Consider the following 17,801-nt stretch of genomic DNA (forward strand, 5'->3'; position numbering starts at 1 on the left):
GTTGCCCTGGTTCAAGATAGTGGCTGCTAGAAGATCCTATGTCTGGCAACAAGACTCTGCACCATGCCACACAACCAGATGAACCCAGTCATGGCTGTCAGATAATTTCTGTAACCACCTCAGCCCTAACATCTGGCCACTTAACTCCCCGGAATGTAACCCCCTTGACTATTATCTGTGGGGTGCAGTTGAGTGAGAGACTGACAAAACTCCTTGTAACACCAAAGATGAACTGAAAGCAAGGAATACGGCAGCATTCACTAACTTAAACAAGGAGGCTGTCCAGAAAAGTTGCAGATTCCAAAGTTGTCTGGAGGCCATGGTTGAAGCCAATGGCAATTTTATTGAATAAATTTGTTCTTTAGTTTTTTCAAGATATTTTTGTGTAATTTTGATAAATATATCTGTTAAAATGAGATGTCAGTGTTATTTTCATTTTTGTATAATTTAGACGACAATTTATTCACTGCACCCTGTATATATAATAATGGTGGTGGAAATCAACTCATGACCAATCCAAGAAGTTCCTATGTATGACTCTGTTTTAAGAGGGTAAAATATTGCACAGTACTGAATCTACTTTTCAACACAATCAACTCTAAAATCAAGGGCACAACAAGAGTTCCAGGGTTTTGAGGTGTGTGGAATCACCTGTTAGTAACTATTGTTCCCAGGTCTACTCTGATTCAGACTAGTAGCATCTGTTAGAGTCCCAGCAATGGTTTAATTAGCAAGTGGACTACTGGGAGTGAAGGACCCCTAGACCCCTAGTTCTCATGAGAACTTCCTTCTAGAAAAAGGTAAACTTGTACAGAAACCTGTACATTCAGCCTCAGACTGGAAGATGCAAGTGATCCTGAGGAGCAGGCTTATCTTCTTAGAAGAAATAGTGGTAACATCACTTCAACTAAACATGTTCCTGTTCTCTAAGAATGCAAAAATCCCTGAACAACCTTAAAATATAGGATCATGAAAAAGACCCATCCTATAAGCAGTGTGGAACAACTTTTTGCACCTGAACCATGTTTTGACCGGATGCCCTAGGGCACTGGGAGAAGGCCAATACAGGTGGAGATATGATAAGGTTCTTGCAGAAATTGCCAAGTGGAATGATCTGCAAAGGGTGAAGGCTAATAAAAACCAGCCACCTCCACCAGAGGGTACCAAATTCCTAAAGGGAGATGAAAAAGCTCCCAAGGCAAAAGCAATGTAAGGGGACCTGTTTTCTCTTTTGTGTTCAGCCTGAGACTGGAGATACAAGTGGACCTGAGGGGCAGACTTGTTTTCCCTGAGGAAATGGTGGTAATATCACTCCAATTAGACATGTTCCTGCTCTCCAGGAATACAAAGACAAGTATCATGATTGAACTCACAGTGCCCTGGGAGGACAGACTTGGGTAAAAAAATTGAAATATCAGGTTTTAGTCAATGAGGTCCTTGTCAAAGACTGACATGTGACCTCATTTCCCATTGAAATTGGCTGCCACAGCTTTCCATCTGGGTCAATGTACTGTTTCCTGCCAAAGACAAGTCTGGAACCCAGACAACTGAAGCCATCAGGGAAAAAGGCATGGCAGCTGAAACTAGCTTAAGATGGTTATAGTTGATAAGAGACTGCAAGTGGGACCTTTCTGTAGTTGAAGAGACTAACTCAGTCCTCACTGTTTCACTCAAGTGAAGCATACAGGCTGAGGGGCAAAATCCTTGTGACCCTGACGTACCTACTGACAATATGGAAATGTTTCCAGTATTGCAGTGGATTTAGAAGATCTTGCAAAACCTCTGCCATGGGGCAAGGCATCTCTGACACTTATTTCTCTCTCTCTCTCTCTCTCACGCACACACACACATAGAGGCAAATCATCATCATCGTTTAACGTCCGCTTTCCATGCTAGCATGGGTTGGACGATTTGACTGAGGACTGGTGCAACCGGATGGCTACACCAGGCTCCAATCTAATTTGGCAGAGTTTCTACAGCTGGATGCCCTTCCTAACGCCAACCACTCAGAGAGTGTAGTGGGTGCTTTTACGTGTCACCCGCACAACGTGTCACCCGCACGATGAAAAATTAAAAATAACAAAACAGCAAGAGTCTAAAGGACATACACAGTAAATGTTTTAAGTTGATGCTCAGTACAAGATGGAAAAAAGAGTAGGTGTATAACGTTTTGAGAATCGTTCTTCAGCAGAAAAATGAGAAAGGAAAGGTTTGGAGAGAAGGAAAAAGTTCAAGTAAAACATATGTTCAAGTAAAGTTGAAGTTTAATTACAATTCAAGATGACAATTTTGATTTAGTCATTGTTTTTGAAAGCATCTCTCTCTCTCTCTCTCTCTCTTCTTCCCTTCTTTTCATATATACATATTAACATGTTTGTAAATATATACATACACTCATACATACACACGCACAGTGCACCCGTTTGTAAAGCAATATATATATATATATATATATATATATATATATATATATATATAGAGAGAGAGAGAGAGAGAGTAAGTACCTTGAGAATAAAATTAAACCTAAGAAGCATCAGTTGTGGTGTGCAAGAGAGACGATTGCGCTGGTATGATCATGTGGTGAAAATGGATGAGGATAACTGTGTGAAAAAGTGCCTCACCGAGGCAATGACTTGTGACCAAGACCTTTGGAAATATGCTGTGTGTGAGAAGACCCGACAAGCCAAGTGCGACCATAATCCGAAGTCTCTGCCAAGGGTGTAGCCAGCTCACTTATGTGTACCTTTCCTTCCTTGGACACTAAACTCCACTTGCGAAGACCTGTTGAGGCAAATGAAATCAAAATCGAACCAAATCCGACGACTGGCACCCGTGCCAACCTCTCCTTCATTGGACACTGAACTCAGCTTGCAAAGACCTGTTGGGGCAAGTGAAAATGAAATTGTGATGGCACCTGTACCAGTGGAGTGCTAAGAGCACCGACCAATTGTGATCATTGCCAGGGCAGCTGTCTGGCTTCCATGTATATATATACATACATACATATATATATATATATGGTTGTAGTATATTGTCAACTTAATGTGACAATCCCAATAAGGTAACACACTACTGCCGTTTAGACCTAGGAAGCTGGACCGCTTCCTGTCGGCCTTGACACAATTACTGTGTCCTTAAGTTTGCAAGGGGGAGACAAGCTCCTCCGCCCAGCCTAGCCAGCATTCAGGGACATGTTTCTGAGTCTTTGCTCGTCATCAGCCTGAAGTAGCTTGCCAGCTGGATAGAGAGGCCCGTCTCTCCTTCACAAACTTATATAAATCATAGTGAAGTTTATTCACTGATCAGCAAAATTAGAAATATAATATTTCTAAATCTCTCAGAGAGATTTAAGCAGTAGTGGAGCGATAAAGTTGTAGTATATTGTCAACTTAATGTGACAATCCCAATAAGGGAACTCACTACTGCCGTTTAGCCCTAGGAAGCTGGACCACTTCCTGTCGGCCTTGACACAATTACTGTGTCCTTAAGTTTGCGAGGGGGAGACAAGCTCCTCCACCCAGCCTAGCCAGCATTCAGGGAAATGTTTCTGAGTCTTTGCTCGCCTTCAGCCTGAAGTAGCTTGCCAGCTGGATAGAGAAGCCTGTTTCGCCTTCGCAAACTTATATAAATCATAGTAAAGTTTATGACCACACTAACCACACTAACCACATTGAGTACATTCTCTCCAGAAAGTGTGATACATGGTTGCTCATAAATGCAAAGACCTTCCCTGGTGAAGAATATACACCTCCAGTACAGATTAGTCATTAGCGACTTTAAACTTTGGGCTAGAAGGATTCCAAGAAGTAGACCTGTCTGGAGAAAATGGAATTGGAATCTTAAGGATCCTTTTAATGGCCAGAGATTTAGGGATGGAAACTTTAACAAGAAGGAGGAGGAACTACAGACTAGTAACATAGAGTGCCTACAGAACATCTTGGTGAGTATCACAGACCAAATCTGTGGCTGGTACAAAGTCCCAATCAAACCTAAGGTGATATGGTGGTGGAATGATGTTGTAGACAAGGCCATTAGAGCAAAGAAAGAGGCCTAGGAGGACAAGAAAAATGGTGGCAGCAGAGAACTATATCAAGTAGCTAGGAGGGAGGCTAGAAGACAGGTTTACTTTGCCTGGGGAAAAGCAGAAAGGAATAAGTTTGTCAATGCTTTGCGGTGTGAGGATCAGAGGTTTGAAGTACTCCAGATTGCAAGATCAGAGAAAATCGTGATGTTGTAGGAGAGAAGTGTGTTCATGTGAATGATTCTGCAAAGTTAGTTCGCAGTTAGTGATTCTTCAAAGAAGGAGGCTTGGAAGTGCCACTATGAAAAGCTGCTAAATGTAGAGAATGCATGGGAGAAGGAGAGCCTGCCTAATATGAACCTAACTGAGGAGCCAGTTATCAGAATCAACAGTAGCTATGAAAGGAAGACAGCCCATCAGGAATCACTGCTGAGATGCTTAAAATATCTTATGGAATGGGATATGACCTAGTCACCTGTATAGTTAATCAGGTTGTCCATTAGGGAGTCATACCCAACGATTGGTGTAGTAGCATTATAGACAACTGTTACAAAGGCAAAGGTGATGCCTTAGACAGAAATAATTACAGAGGCATCAAATTGCTGGACCATGGAATAAAATTTTCAGAAAGGGTCGTAGCTTAATTAATTAGGAAGACAGTTAGCCTAGATGACATGCATTTGGGATTTGTGCCAGGTAAAAGCACGACTCATGTTATATTCTTGGTAAGGCAACTGTAGAAGTATTTATCCAAAAAGAAACCTTTGTACTGGGCTTTTGTTGACATGGTAAAAGCCTTTGGATAGGGTCCCCTGCTTCTTTATCTGGTAGTCAGTGTAGAAACTAAGGATAGATGAGTGGTTAGTGAGAGCTGTACAAACCATGTACAGGGACGCTGTCAGTAAGGTGAAAGTCACCAATGAGTATAGTAAGGAATTTAGTGTACAAATAGGAGTCCACAATGGATTGGTTCTCAGGTCCCTCATGTTTATCATGGTCCTTCAAGCTATAACAGAGGAATTTAAGACTGGCTGTCCTTGGGAGCGCCTCTACACTGGTAACCTTGTTCCTATTGCTGAATTACTACAAGAACTAGGGAAGAAAATTCAGGTATGGAAACAAGGCCTGGAATTAATGGGCCCCAGAGTTAATTTAGCAAAGACCAAAGTCCTAATAAGTAGGAAAACAGACAAGCCACAGTTCTTTTCAGGGAGATGACCCTGCTCAATTTGGATTTGTGCCAGACAGAAGCACTACCAATGCTATATTCCTGGTGAGGCAACTGTGAGAGAAGTACTTGGCCAAAAATAAACTCTGTATTTAGCATTTGTTGACATGGAGAAAGCCATTGATAGGGTCCCCCACTCCCTTATCTAGTATTCAATGTGGAAGCTAGAAGTAAATGAGTGGTTAGTGAGAGCTGTACAAGCCATGTGCAAAATCAACTGACAAGCAGTCTTGTTTCCAGCTTGATAAATGGTGGAATAAATTATTATTTCTACCAGAAAACCCTGGGTAACTATCTGCAAAATTTGTGGTTTTTAATTTAAGATTACATATGTGCAAACAGCTATACTCCAGGGTAGTGAGACATGGGTTCTGAATGCAGAAGACATGCATGGATTGGAGAAAAGTGAAGGTAGTGTGCTTCGTTGGGTGTGCAACGTCAGTGTGCATGTACAACAAAGTGCAAATATATTGAGAAAAAAGTAGGGCATAAAAGGAATCAAATGTAGCATGCAAGAGAGAGGACTATGTTGGTTTGGACATGCAATGCATATGAATGAGGACAACTGCATAAAGAAGTGCTGATCAGTGAAAGTGGATGGTACCCAGAGAAGAGGGAGACCAGGAAAGCATGGGATGAAGTGGTGAGGACTGGTTTCAGCATGTTGGGCCTCATGGAGGAAATGACAAGGGACCAAGGTGTCTGGCGATATGAGGTTCTTGAGAAGACCCACCCACATCAGCAAAACTGAGTCCTAGAAGCACTGTGTGTGGAACACACATAACAAGAAAACTTTTCACACACCCTATCCCAACAAACCAAACTACATCTATACATCTCTTCTCTTCCTCACATTTCCACTTTATGTACTATGCTTACCTATCACTCCCCAATCTTGTCTTCACAGCCCTGTTTCTCTGTATCATTACTATCTGGTAGCCCCCCCCTCTATATACCCAGGTTTTCACCATTCACTGCATTCCTCTTCCCCACTTTCTACTCACGCTTTTTTGGAAATGTCCTGTCACTTATATTATGACCTTTAAACTTCAAGGGTATGCCATCTATCTCTCTCTTCTTTCACTTGACCATCCCATTTATATCCTGATCCCCATCCCTTGTGAGTATGCCCAGCACTTTTCCACCATCTCTAACCTGCTGTCTCCCACTTTCTCTCCCCTTCTCTTGCTTTTCCTACAGGTTGGGTAACCATGTATCTCCTTTGTGGCAGCATACCTCTTTCTGTCCTAATTCCTGATCTCTCTTCCTCTCTTGCCTTCTTGCCGGGTAACTTTGTACCTCATTTACAGCAAGACACCTGTTTCTGTCTCTCTGCCTCACTATAACCTTTCATCATCTGACACAAGATCCCCTCCTTGTTTTGCAAGTTACTTGGAGACCTTTTCAGTGCAGGTGCCATTTAAAAAGCATCCAATTCACACTGTAAAGTGTTTGGCATTTGGAAGGGTATCCAGCTGTAAAAACTTTGCCTAAACTGACCTCTCCTGTGCTTGTGCCAAGTGAAAAGCACTTAGTCCACTCTGCTGGGTAGTTGTTGTTGAGAAGGGCTTCCAGCTGTAAAAATCGTCCTAAAACAGTCACAGAAGTCTGGTGCAGTCTTCTGCATGGCCAGCTTCTGTCAAACTGTCCCACCCATGCCAGCATGGAAGGCAGACGTTAAATGATGATGATGATGATGATGATGATGATGAGATATAGATATAGATATATAAAGGTAAGATCCAAGGATCAAGGTGTAGAAGGTAAGTGAGCTTCAAACAATCCAAAGAAAATATAAAAAACAACTCTCAGGAACAATAGCAGTTTATTGGTATGGAAGGTTGTGAATTTTTCACGATAAGCTGAAAAATATTCATTTATAGTTTATGGTTGGGAACCAGGGTTGCTGGAATAAAATCCCTCAAATTAAGGAATGGTGTGTGCGCCCGCACGTGCACGCATCCGTGTGTGGATATATATATATATATATATATATATATATGGACTGAGATGTTTGGCAATATGAAGTTCTAGAGAAGGTCTGCCTATGTCAGTGAGCCTGAATTCTAGAAGTGTTGTGTTCCACCCACATGTAACAATAAAATTTTCACATACCCCACCCCAACAAACCAAGCTACACTCCCCCTTTCCCAAACTGTTTTTCTTCTCTTCCTCACATTTTCTCTTCATCTACTATGATTATCTCCCATGCTCCAATCCAGTCCTCACTGCACTGCACACTATATCCTTACTTTCTATCTTGCTCTATATACCCAGATTCTCACCAGTCACAGCATTCCCCACCCCAACTCCTTACTTGCAACTTCTTGGCAATACCCTGTCAATTCCTGCCATCATTCATCTCTCGCTTCCTTACTCTACCATCCCATCTGTTCCCTGACCCCCACCGTTCATGCATTGGCCCTGGTATAGAGGACAAGAGTCAATGTGTGGTATGTTTTTTTCCTAAGTTAGTGTATGTATTCTGCCAGAGAAGTTGATTTACTATGTTTTTCGTGTCTAAATGAGTTTAAATGTGCTGTGTATCTTTGTTTAAAATTAACAGAAGCTCCAATATAAATTTTAGTGGAGTTTTGGAGCTTATTTAGGACTGGACACTTATAATACTATGTTAAACCTTTTGCAGTGAGCTTGTAATGAGCATTTGTCCCATATTTTGAAGTTACACCAGAAGATATGTGATTCATTAATCCTTCTACTAAGTGTATTACAATTAGTATAATTAGAAAATATATGATGGGCTAAATTAGATCAATCTGATTCACTTGCCAAGTATGTGCTATTTTCAATACCATCTATGCCTTTATCATAAGTATTGATGATAGTAGATGTAGGTGTTCTTAACCCTTGCGAGGAGGTAAATGTGGGATCATTGACATGGCTGATGGTATTATCCCTATTATTGCGACTAGTACAATTGTTGTTGTTACTATTATTATTGTACTTATTATTATTGTTGTTGTTGTTGTTGTTGTTATTTGTTATTGCAAATATCATGACACCCCCTGTGAGAATGGACTAGCTGAACTTGTATAAGTAGCAGCATATCTGACAGAGAGCGAGAGATGAGAAATTGCAGGAAGTCAAAAGATACTGTTTGTGAGTTTGTGGAGTCGCAAGAAATCGTTGTAAAGTTCTTATAGTTCATTGAAAGTTGTTTTGGATTGGTTACAGTTGTTGGCAGAGTATTTAGGAATACATCAAGTGGAGACAGTTGGTGTCTATCCCATTATTAGTGCACAATACTAAGGTGACATATACAGAAATCACATTATAAAATTATTACTAGTACCACTACTATTACCACTACTACCACTATTACCAGTACCATTCTCACTATTAGTATTTTAATGAATATTATTATCATTTCCATTATTATTACCATCAATAATATTATTATTACCATTAATATTATTATAATTACTATTACTAGTATTATTATTATTATTGTTGTTGTTGTTATTATTATTATTTAAGACATAACACAGTATCCAATATTGTGACGTTGTTATTTGAAGATATTGTGTCTACTGGGGGTTTGTACTGTCTGTCAAGTTACAACAAGGACCTCAGATTGACTGTACTTTATGCAATATGTGTACAGTTCCAAGTGTACACATATTGCATTTTTTGCAATACACCTAGATTGTAGGGTATTTCTGAAGTTTCCAGATGTTTCTTCAGCTTGTCCCTGTTGTCAGCTCCAATGACAACAGGGACAACCTTTATATTTGACTCTTGTAGCTGCCACATCTTGGCAATCTCAATTCTCAGGTCTCCATATTTATCCATCTTTTCTCTTTCTTTCATGATGATATGTTGATCACCTGGCACTGCCATGTTGATTATTAGGCACTCTTGTTTGTCCCTCCTAAAGGTTACTATATCCAACCTTTGATGCTCTAAGAGGATTTTTGCCTTCCCCTTTTCATCCATTACTTTTTCTGATGTTATCCATACTTCTGGCATAGTGGCCAGTGAAGGTTTTTGGACTACCTTGTTGTGTCTGCACTTGTACTCTCTCTGCACAAGATTTTCACAAACACTAATAATGTGAGACACGCTTTCGACCCTCTTCCCACACATTCTGCAGAGGTTCATTGCACTTCTGTGGTATATATCCCTTTTCACTGAGTTGCTATTCAATGTCTGATCCTGGGCAGTGAGGATTAGGCTTTCAGTCTTCTTTTTTAGGTCACCCTTGCTGAGCTACCTCCATGATGCTTCCTGGTCTTCTAAGTTGTTAGTTTCATGATGGAACTAACCATGTAATTTCATGTGGAGTAGAGTTTCTTCTCTCACATTGGCTATCTGTGATTGGAATTCATTAGCACTCTCATGTCTCACTCTCTTGGTAAATCCTTCTGCATTAGTAGTATACTGTAGCGGGTCATGTGTGTTGTTTACCAAATATTCTGCTGTGTTTCTTCTTTCACTGTTGATGCACTATCATATGCTAATCAGCCCACATCCATCTTTACACCTCTTCATGTAGAGCCTGTGTATATTCACCTTAGGGTGGAGGGCACCATGGATTGTCATAGTCTTTTGGGTAGTGTGATCCAGTTGGTTAATCTCTGCTTGTGTCCATTTTAGGATGGGTGCACTATAGCAGATTACAGCAACAGCCCATATATTGATGGCAGTCAGAGTTCTTTGGGTTCAGTTTTGATTTCAAGAGAAATTTGGGGTGCTTCAAACATGCAGTGATGACCTTGTCTTTCATTTCTCTGTGCAAGATATTTCCCAGCTCCGGGATCTCAGCTCTTCTATTCTCTCACCATTTGGCAATTCTATGCCCCTACAATCTGCTCTTTTCTCCCATTTCAAAGTGAGCACCACACACTTCGAGATACTAAATTCCATCCCTGTATCCTTGCTGCACATTTGCACAGTCTCAGCCAGCCTCTCCATTTCAGGTTCTGTTTTTGTGAACAGTTTTAAATCATCCATGAAGAGGTGGTTGAGACATGGTCCATTCTTTCTCAGCTCATAGTGCGCGTTGACTACAGAAAGTGGGAAAGGTGAACAAGAGTCTCCCAGGAAGATACTTCTTTTACTTGTTACCTTGGGTAAGAGCTGGTTGTTACAGAAAAGATGTGTTTTCCAACTAAGCATGCTGTTCTTAATCAATGTATATGTTCTCAGCTATTCCACACAGGTCAAGTGTTTTCAAAATCCATGAATGCGACAACATACATTTTAAGCTTTTTTAAAGTCTATCCAGGCTATGCACAAGTTTTTCTGGTATTGGTTGCAGTTCTTCATTACAACCTTGTCTATCACAAGGTGGTTCTTGGTGCCCTTGGATCTTTTTTGTCATCCTTTTTGTTCTACTGGAAGTAGATTATTTTCTGCAAGGAACATATATATTTCCCCTGTGAGGATGCCTGTTAACACTTTCCATAAGAGGTTAAGGCAAGCAATGGGCCGGTAATTGCCAACCTCATTGCCCTTTGATCAATCTTTCATCAACAATGTTGTCTTTCTCTCTACAATCCACTCCGGAACTGCACCACTTTGCAGTCAATTATCTAATTGCAATGCAATTTGCTTGTGTGTTGACCTAAACCACTTGAACCAGTAGCCTTGAATTCCATCAGGTCCTGCTGCTTTCTAGTTTGGCAGTTTTGATACCTGTGAGATTACATCTTCCGTTGTTATGTGCACATGGTCTTGTCATGAAGCCTCTGGACGATGGAGTTCAGATCTCATGGAATGAATCCACTCAGCACCGTAGTTGTGGGAAACTTCTTGTCTCCAGATGTTATTTCAAAATTGGTGGGTTTCCTCTGCTTCAGGAGGTATATTATCTTCTGTATCTCCTCCTAAGCTCTTAAAAAACTGCTTCTGGTTATTTGAGAATAATCTGTTTTGCTGCAACTGCAATATGCAATCAGTGTAGCATTGCATATTTAATGTTTTTGCCCACATATGTTGTTTTAGGGTTTCAATAACAGTTTTGAACCCTATCTGTTCTATTTGGTATTTTGCATCAAGATATGCCCTTGCACCTTTTTTAACATTTTTCCATTGCCCCATTCTTCAGTGCGACTCAGATCCAATTCTCCGCTTCCACCATGGTTCTTTCTGTCCATCTGCTCTCCTCTCTTTCTTTTCAACCAGTTCACCTACTAAAATTGAAGTGGATCTGATCAAGTCCCTTGTTTCTGTTAGATCTCTTGCCAGAATGTATTTCAGAATCTCATCAACCTTTTGGGTTGTGCATTTCACATTATTATGGTCGAAGCTTCTTAAATTCACCAGCTTGGTTTCTGTTCTTGTAGTTATTTTATACTTGAGTCTTATCCTGAGGTTTCTTTGTTCCTCAGTCAAATCCTCTTGTAATACAAGGTTTTCTACATTATATTGATTGGCCGGCCTCTCCTCTACTACTTTACCTTGCCTATGGATTCTCTGATCTTCTTATTACTATTACTATTCTCTAACACGGAAAGCTGGCAGAATTGTTAGAATACTGGGTGAAATGCTTAGTGGTATTTTGTCTGCCACTACATTCTGAGTTCAAATTCCACTGAAGTTGACTTTGCCTTTCATACTTACGGGGTCAATTAAATAAGTATCAGTTATGCACTGGGGTCGATGTAATTGACTTAATCCCTTCCCCAAAATTTGAGGCTGTGTGCTTCCAGTAGAAAGAATTATTATTACTATTCTCCTTAGATGGGGTTGGTGAGTTATGTCTATTAAATTTGCACTTATTAGATGCAACTATGATGGATTCGATGCTTGGTGTAGTGGAATAGAATAATTTAAGTGTGGATTAAAGATTGAGTGATACTTGTGTGGTGGGAAGTTTGAATTGATAATGGTAAAGAATTGTTGGGTCAGACCCTTAACATTTAAAGAGAAGTAGGGTGTATACTAGAGTATATTTCTCTCCCCACTTCTAATAAGTAATCCAGGGGGGAGGGGGGCATAGAATTCAAATTTCCAGTGGGTATTTGGGATGTAACTCTATCTTCAGGATTATATTTTGCATGAGTTATTTTGAGGTGTGGCAGAGGCAGTTAGAAGCATTCAGTAAGTTATTTGTTGTGGTGCAGGGCATTGAGCTGAGGGTTCCTATTTCTAGTGGAGAGTGATATCTTTATTGTTTTGGGGTACCTAGAATTAAGATTTAATTGCACTAGGTAGTTCTTAGGCTTAGTGTTAGACAAGAAATTTATTTTGATTGTAATAAGTGGTGTGGTTATTAAAAATTTCCTCAGTTGCAGGCAGATCATAAATCCTAATAAAAATGCCTCTAATGACACTATTTAAAATACATCTATGGTGATTAGAGTGAAAATTGATGTACTTCAGGTATTTGTTAGGCTTATGGTATGGGGAATATACCAAAGCATTTAAATCTAAGATTACATTGAGGAAGTCAACTTTTTAGTGTAGTCCTCAAATGTCATTACTGCATATTTGAAGTATATTTGAAGCTAAAGTTAGCAAAGAACTTATTGAGGGCCTTTCTAGTTCGCTGAAGAGCTGATGTGGAGAGACCAGTAGTGACCAAGAGAGCATTGTCTCCATGAAGGATTTTACAGAAATGATGCTCATCATCATGATCATGATCATCATATTTTGAACATCAGCATGATAGTCATGATCATCATCATCATTAATAACAATGTCATCATAATCTTCATTATTATTTTTATCATCAAATAGATAAATAAATTAAAAAACAAGTCAATTATAAATAATAAAAAAAATGTAAAGACATTTGATTTTACTGTTGGACAAGTTTTATTACCTGAATTGAAAACCAACATGAGTTAGAAGAGAGAAATTTGAGTTCAAATTTGACACTTTAAAATAAAAGCTTGAACAAAATCTTATAGTGACACTGAAATTGCAGTGAAACTATGTCTACATTTGGTTTAAATCAATGATGGCTTGACAGGTTTAATAACAGATGGAAACAAATTGATAAATTGTTTAAAATTTACATCAATTTCAAAACCTCTATCATTTATAATATACAACTTTTCTTTTTAATTCATCAATGTTCATTGTTCAACAGACAAATAATCAACAACTTTTATATAAAAAAAAGGATGGGGCCTGATTCTGTATAATAACAGCACAATCTAGCAACATCTACAAAAATAATTGCATCAACAATCCATAGGGTTTCTTTTTAGAAGAAAATAAAAAATAAACTTGACTGTAAATGGTGAAAACAGTTAACATTGATTGAAGATAGATTTCAGATAGAGAATAATAGTTTTGCTTCTAACCATTAATTAACCCATATTCAGACAAACTCATGTAAACTGATTATATTATTGGTTTATTTCAGAAATAGGGTTATATAAATCAAATAGTCGATATAATCTTTTTTTCTTTTTCCATTTTATATAAGAAAATCTTTTTTCAATCCAAATTCTTTTCAAGAAGACACTTAAATTTTGATTTACAAAAGGTTTTCCATGGAAGAAAAACAAAATCCTTCCCATATGTACACAGTAATAAAGTAAATTTTACAATGGACATATATTACATTGATGGTTCTTTCTTTTAATGACCATCGTTTTTTTTTTCTTTGACATGATATAATTTGTTTGATTGAGATTTGACTTAGCTTCAATACTGTACAGTTTCCTTTGAGATGAATTATTCTGTTTGATTTTCATATTTAGTTTACTTAATTTTACTGTAATATACTATTTAAAAAGTGTCTTATTTAGAGTTACAATGTCACTAAAACCACACACATGTTAATAATGTAACTTTATTTGGCAACATTTAGAAAATAAACACTAAATCATACAGAGAAAATCTTAAGACCTATAACCTAAACAAAGGTTACACAGCAATATATATTGTTGTAGTGTTTGGTAGGGATTGTTAAGTTTATCTCTTTTTTTTAGCTTTGAGATCATTTATATTTAGATTATTTATATTTGGGATTTGAGCAAACTTTGCTTGTACCACTATAAGAAATCACTATCATTATTTTGATTACTATTTTTGTGTTTCTAGCATTTTACTATTCAATTAATGTAAGAGATTTGATAGTAGCTATAAGGCTTTGAGCTAAACCTTCCCATTATATTGTTATTAATTATGGTGGGATGTATGAGGGTTAGAAAAAACCCCATTTTTCTCTCGTTAAATAAGTAAAATAGTTAAGTGGAAACTATAACCTATAATATTATGTAATAATATTGAATTTTCTCAAAACTATCATATAGCAAGGTTATACTTGGTTGGATCTACTATGATAAAGAAATGTACTTCATGATAGATAACTGTTACTAAAACAAGTTTCTGTTAATGTACTTTACACATCTTATGATGCAATCCAAAGGAACATCTCTCGGGAATTATTTCTAGCCTAAACTTACTGTAAATATCATGTTCAATATAGTTTAAATTTCAATTGGAAGTAATATCAGTGAGTAAAGGCAACCAAAAGAACTGGTGTAAAATTGAAAAATAGCATGAAAAATGATAATGGTTAAGGTAGGAACTTTTCATGAAGAATTTTATAATGAAGTAAGAAATATTACAAGTGCTATAAATTATACATGATTTTCATTTCAAGAGAAAAAATATAAGAAAAAACACTGGTATGATTTTAGTTAAATTGTAACAAGTTTTTATTTAAAAATTCATAAAATTGAATTTATTTCCAATATAATTTCTATTCTGTCCTGATTACTCACAATTCTGTTTTTCTTCAAATATAATTGATGTTAAAAAAATTAATATACAAATAAAACAATAATATAATTTTGTTGTGTCTGGGAAGAGTCATAGTGCCTTAATATAACACACTCACTGGTTCAATTTCCACTTGTTTAGTTATTTATTTATTCCAGAAAGCTTTTTCATAGCTGCATTTGCGACTGTATCAATGAATTTTGACTCTGATCATCCAAAGTCAATATCCATTGATATAGTCGCAAATGTGGTGATGAAAAAATTTCCTGGAATAAATAAATAAATAAATGGAAATTGAATTGGTGAGTGTATTATATTAAGGCTCTATGACTTTCTCCAGACACAACAAAATTTGTTTCAATGCAAGAATTCACATAAGGAATCTTGCAAACCAGATACAAAATCAATAATACAAAGCCTTTTATATAATAATACTTTCCAAGCAATTAAGAAAATAAACTGAGAAGATTGTGTACAAATAGTTTTCTGTGAATAAGGAATAGTTTAACATAAGTATATATTATTAGAGTAAAGCAGAACATCAGTATATCTTATTCTGGTACATTTTAGAGCAGACATATGCACTGTGGAAGTAGCCAATTGGAGCATCACTAGAGCACCAGAAAAATTCTTTGCAAAATTACTTTTGGGTCATTACATTCTAAGTGCAAATTCCACCAAGGGAAAATTCCTTCCATTCTGTCAAGGTTGATAAAATAATACACCAGTCCATAGCATAATTGTTGCACAACTGTCACAACATTGAACAAAATATTTTAGGCATTTGTACTGGCTATACATTCTGAGTGTCTAAGATGTTGCAGTCTTTATTTAGCCAACAAAATGATGTTGTGTAAAAAAAAAAAAAATAGCTGACAAAAGACAATGGGAAACCATCTTTGTATTTGCCCATAGAAATCCATGGCAAGCACTTAATATTAGTGAAGGAAGACACCAGCAGTCATTTGTTGACCAGATGCATAGGAAGAAGTAAAGTATGCACCATTGTTATGATTTAGCTAAATATTTGTCTTAATTATACTGATAATCAAAGTGCTCAAGTCACGAACATCTTGTCTTCATATATTAAAGATAGCATTGTCAATGCAATATCTTTATTTCAGAGTTGTGGTTATTTCTTACAGGGAGCTTAGCAATAAAGGCCTGAATTAGATTTATGTGACAATATCTGTGTGTGTGTGCATGCATACACACATAAATATACACACACACACATATATAACTGAATCAACCAGACTATTGGATGTGGTTATATACCCCTGGTTACAATGTGCTTCCTTGCAACCTAACCACTAGGCCACTTGCCGTCATGTATGCATGTGTGTGTGTGTGTAATGTATATATATACATACATGACAACTGGAAATTTCTATAAAATAATCTGCTAAGGGCAATGAATCAGACATGTGGCTGGAGCAAGATTCTAGCTAAGCTAAAAGTAACACAGAGATGAGATGATAAGGTTGATAGGGCAGGCAAGGCTAAGAGACAGACTTAGAAAGCCTAGAAAGAAGGTGGTAGTAGAGAGCATTATCTAATGATTAGAAAGGTGTCTAGGTGACAGATATATTTGGCAGAAAAGTGAGGCAGAAAGTGAGACAGAAAGTGAGGCAACATGAGGATCAGAGGCATTAAGTATTCTGGATGTTGAAGGCACACTCATTGTTGATATGGAACAAATGAAATTGGTGGTGAAATGCTATCATGAAAGATTGATGAATATGAAGAACACAAGATAAACAAGGATTACCCCATGCTGACTCAGCAGAGGGACCAGTAATTCAAATTGACAGCAGCTTGATAGATAAAGTAAACAAAGATATGAAGAGAGGGAAATCTGTGGGTCTATCAGGGATACTTAAAATAGTTGGTGAGGTAAGATACAAGGCTACCACTTGGGTTCAAGTCATTTAGGAAGGTGTCATACCCAATGGCTGGTATAGCAGCAGCATCATAAACTACTACAAGGCCAAAGGAGATGCCTTAGAGAGAAGCAACTCTAGATGAATCAAACTACAGGACAAGGTTATGAAGGTCTTGGAGCGAGTCAGAGCAACTGATTCATGACAAATGTAGACCTAGATGAGATGCAGTTTGGTTGTGCCTCTTGAAGAGGCACCACAGATGCAATTTTCCTACTTAGGTAACTGTTGGAGAAATACTTGGCTAAGAATAAACCACTATTGATTTTTGTTAAATTGATGAAAACTTTTGACAAGATACCATGCTTAAGAATTTACTGGTCACTGAGGAAACTAGGGGAAGAGGAACAGTTTTGAGGATGGTACAAATTGTGTACAAAGATGCAGTAAGTAAAGTGAGAGTCAGCAATGATTTCAGTGACAAATTTAGTGTGAAAGTAGGAGTCCATAAAGTTTCAGTTCTCAGCCCTCTCCAATTCATCATAGGCCTATAGGCCATCACACTCCTATATAATGATCTAGTTCTCATAGCTAAGTCTATGAGGGAATTAGAAAGGAAATTTCAGGTATGGAAACTAACCTAGAATTGAGAATTCTTAAGGTAAACCTAGCAAACACAATGGTTTTAGTAAATAGGAAAGAAGACAAGACCTTGTTCAGTTTGCAAAAAAGGAGTAGGTATAAACTGCATATGCTGTAGCTAATGCAAGCTATGAACGCACAAGAGATGTTATGGAATTACAGGCAAGCTATCTAAGAATGTAAGCTTTGTATGTGACAGATGTATTGGAACAGTATGTAGGAGCACGCTGGAAATAGTTTCTCTTAAATGCCCAAATGGTTCACAAGAAGTAGTTGATACTTTTCATTACCAAGGAGATGTAATTAGCAAGGGAGATGTTTG

This window comes from Octopus bimaculoides, chromosome 7 (assembly GCF_046866305.1).
Source record: "Octopus bimaculoides isolate indiv1 chromosome 7, ASM4686630v1, whole genome shotgun sequence".
NCBI lineage: Eukaryota > Metazoa > Mollusca > Cephalopoda > Octopoda > Octopodidae > Octopus > Octopus bimaculoides.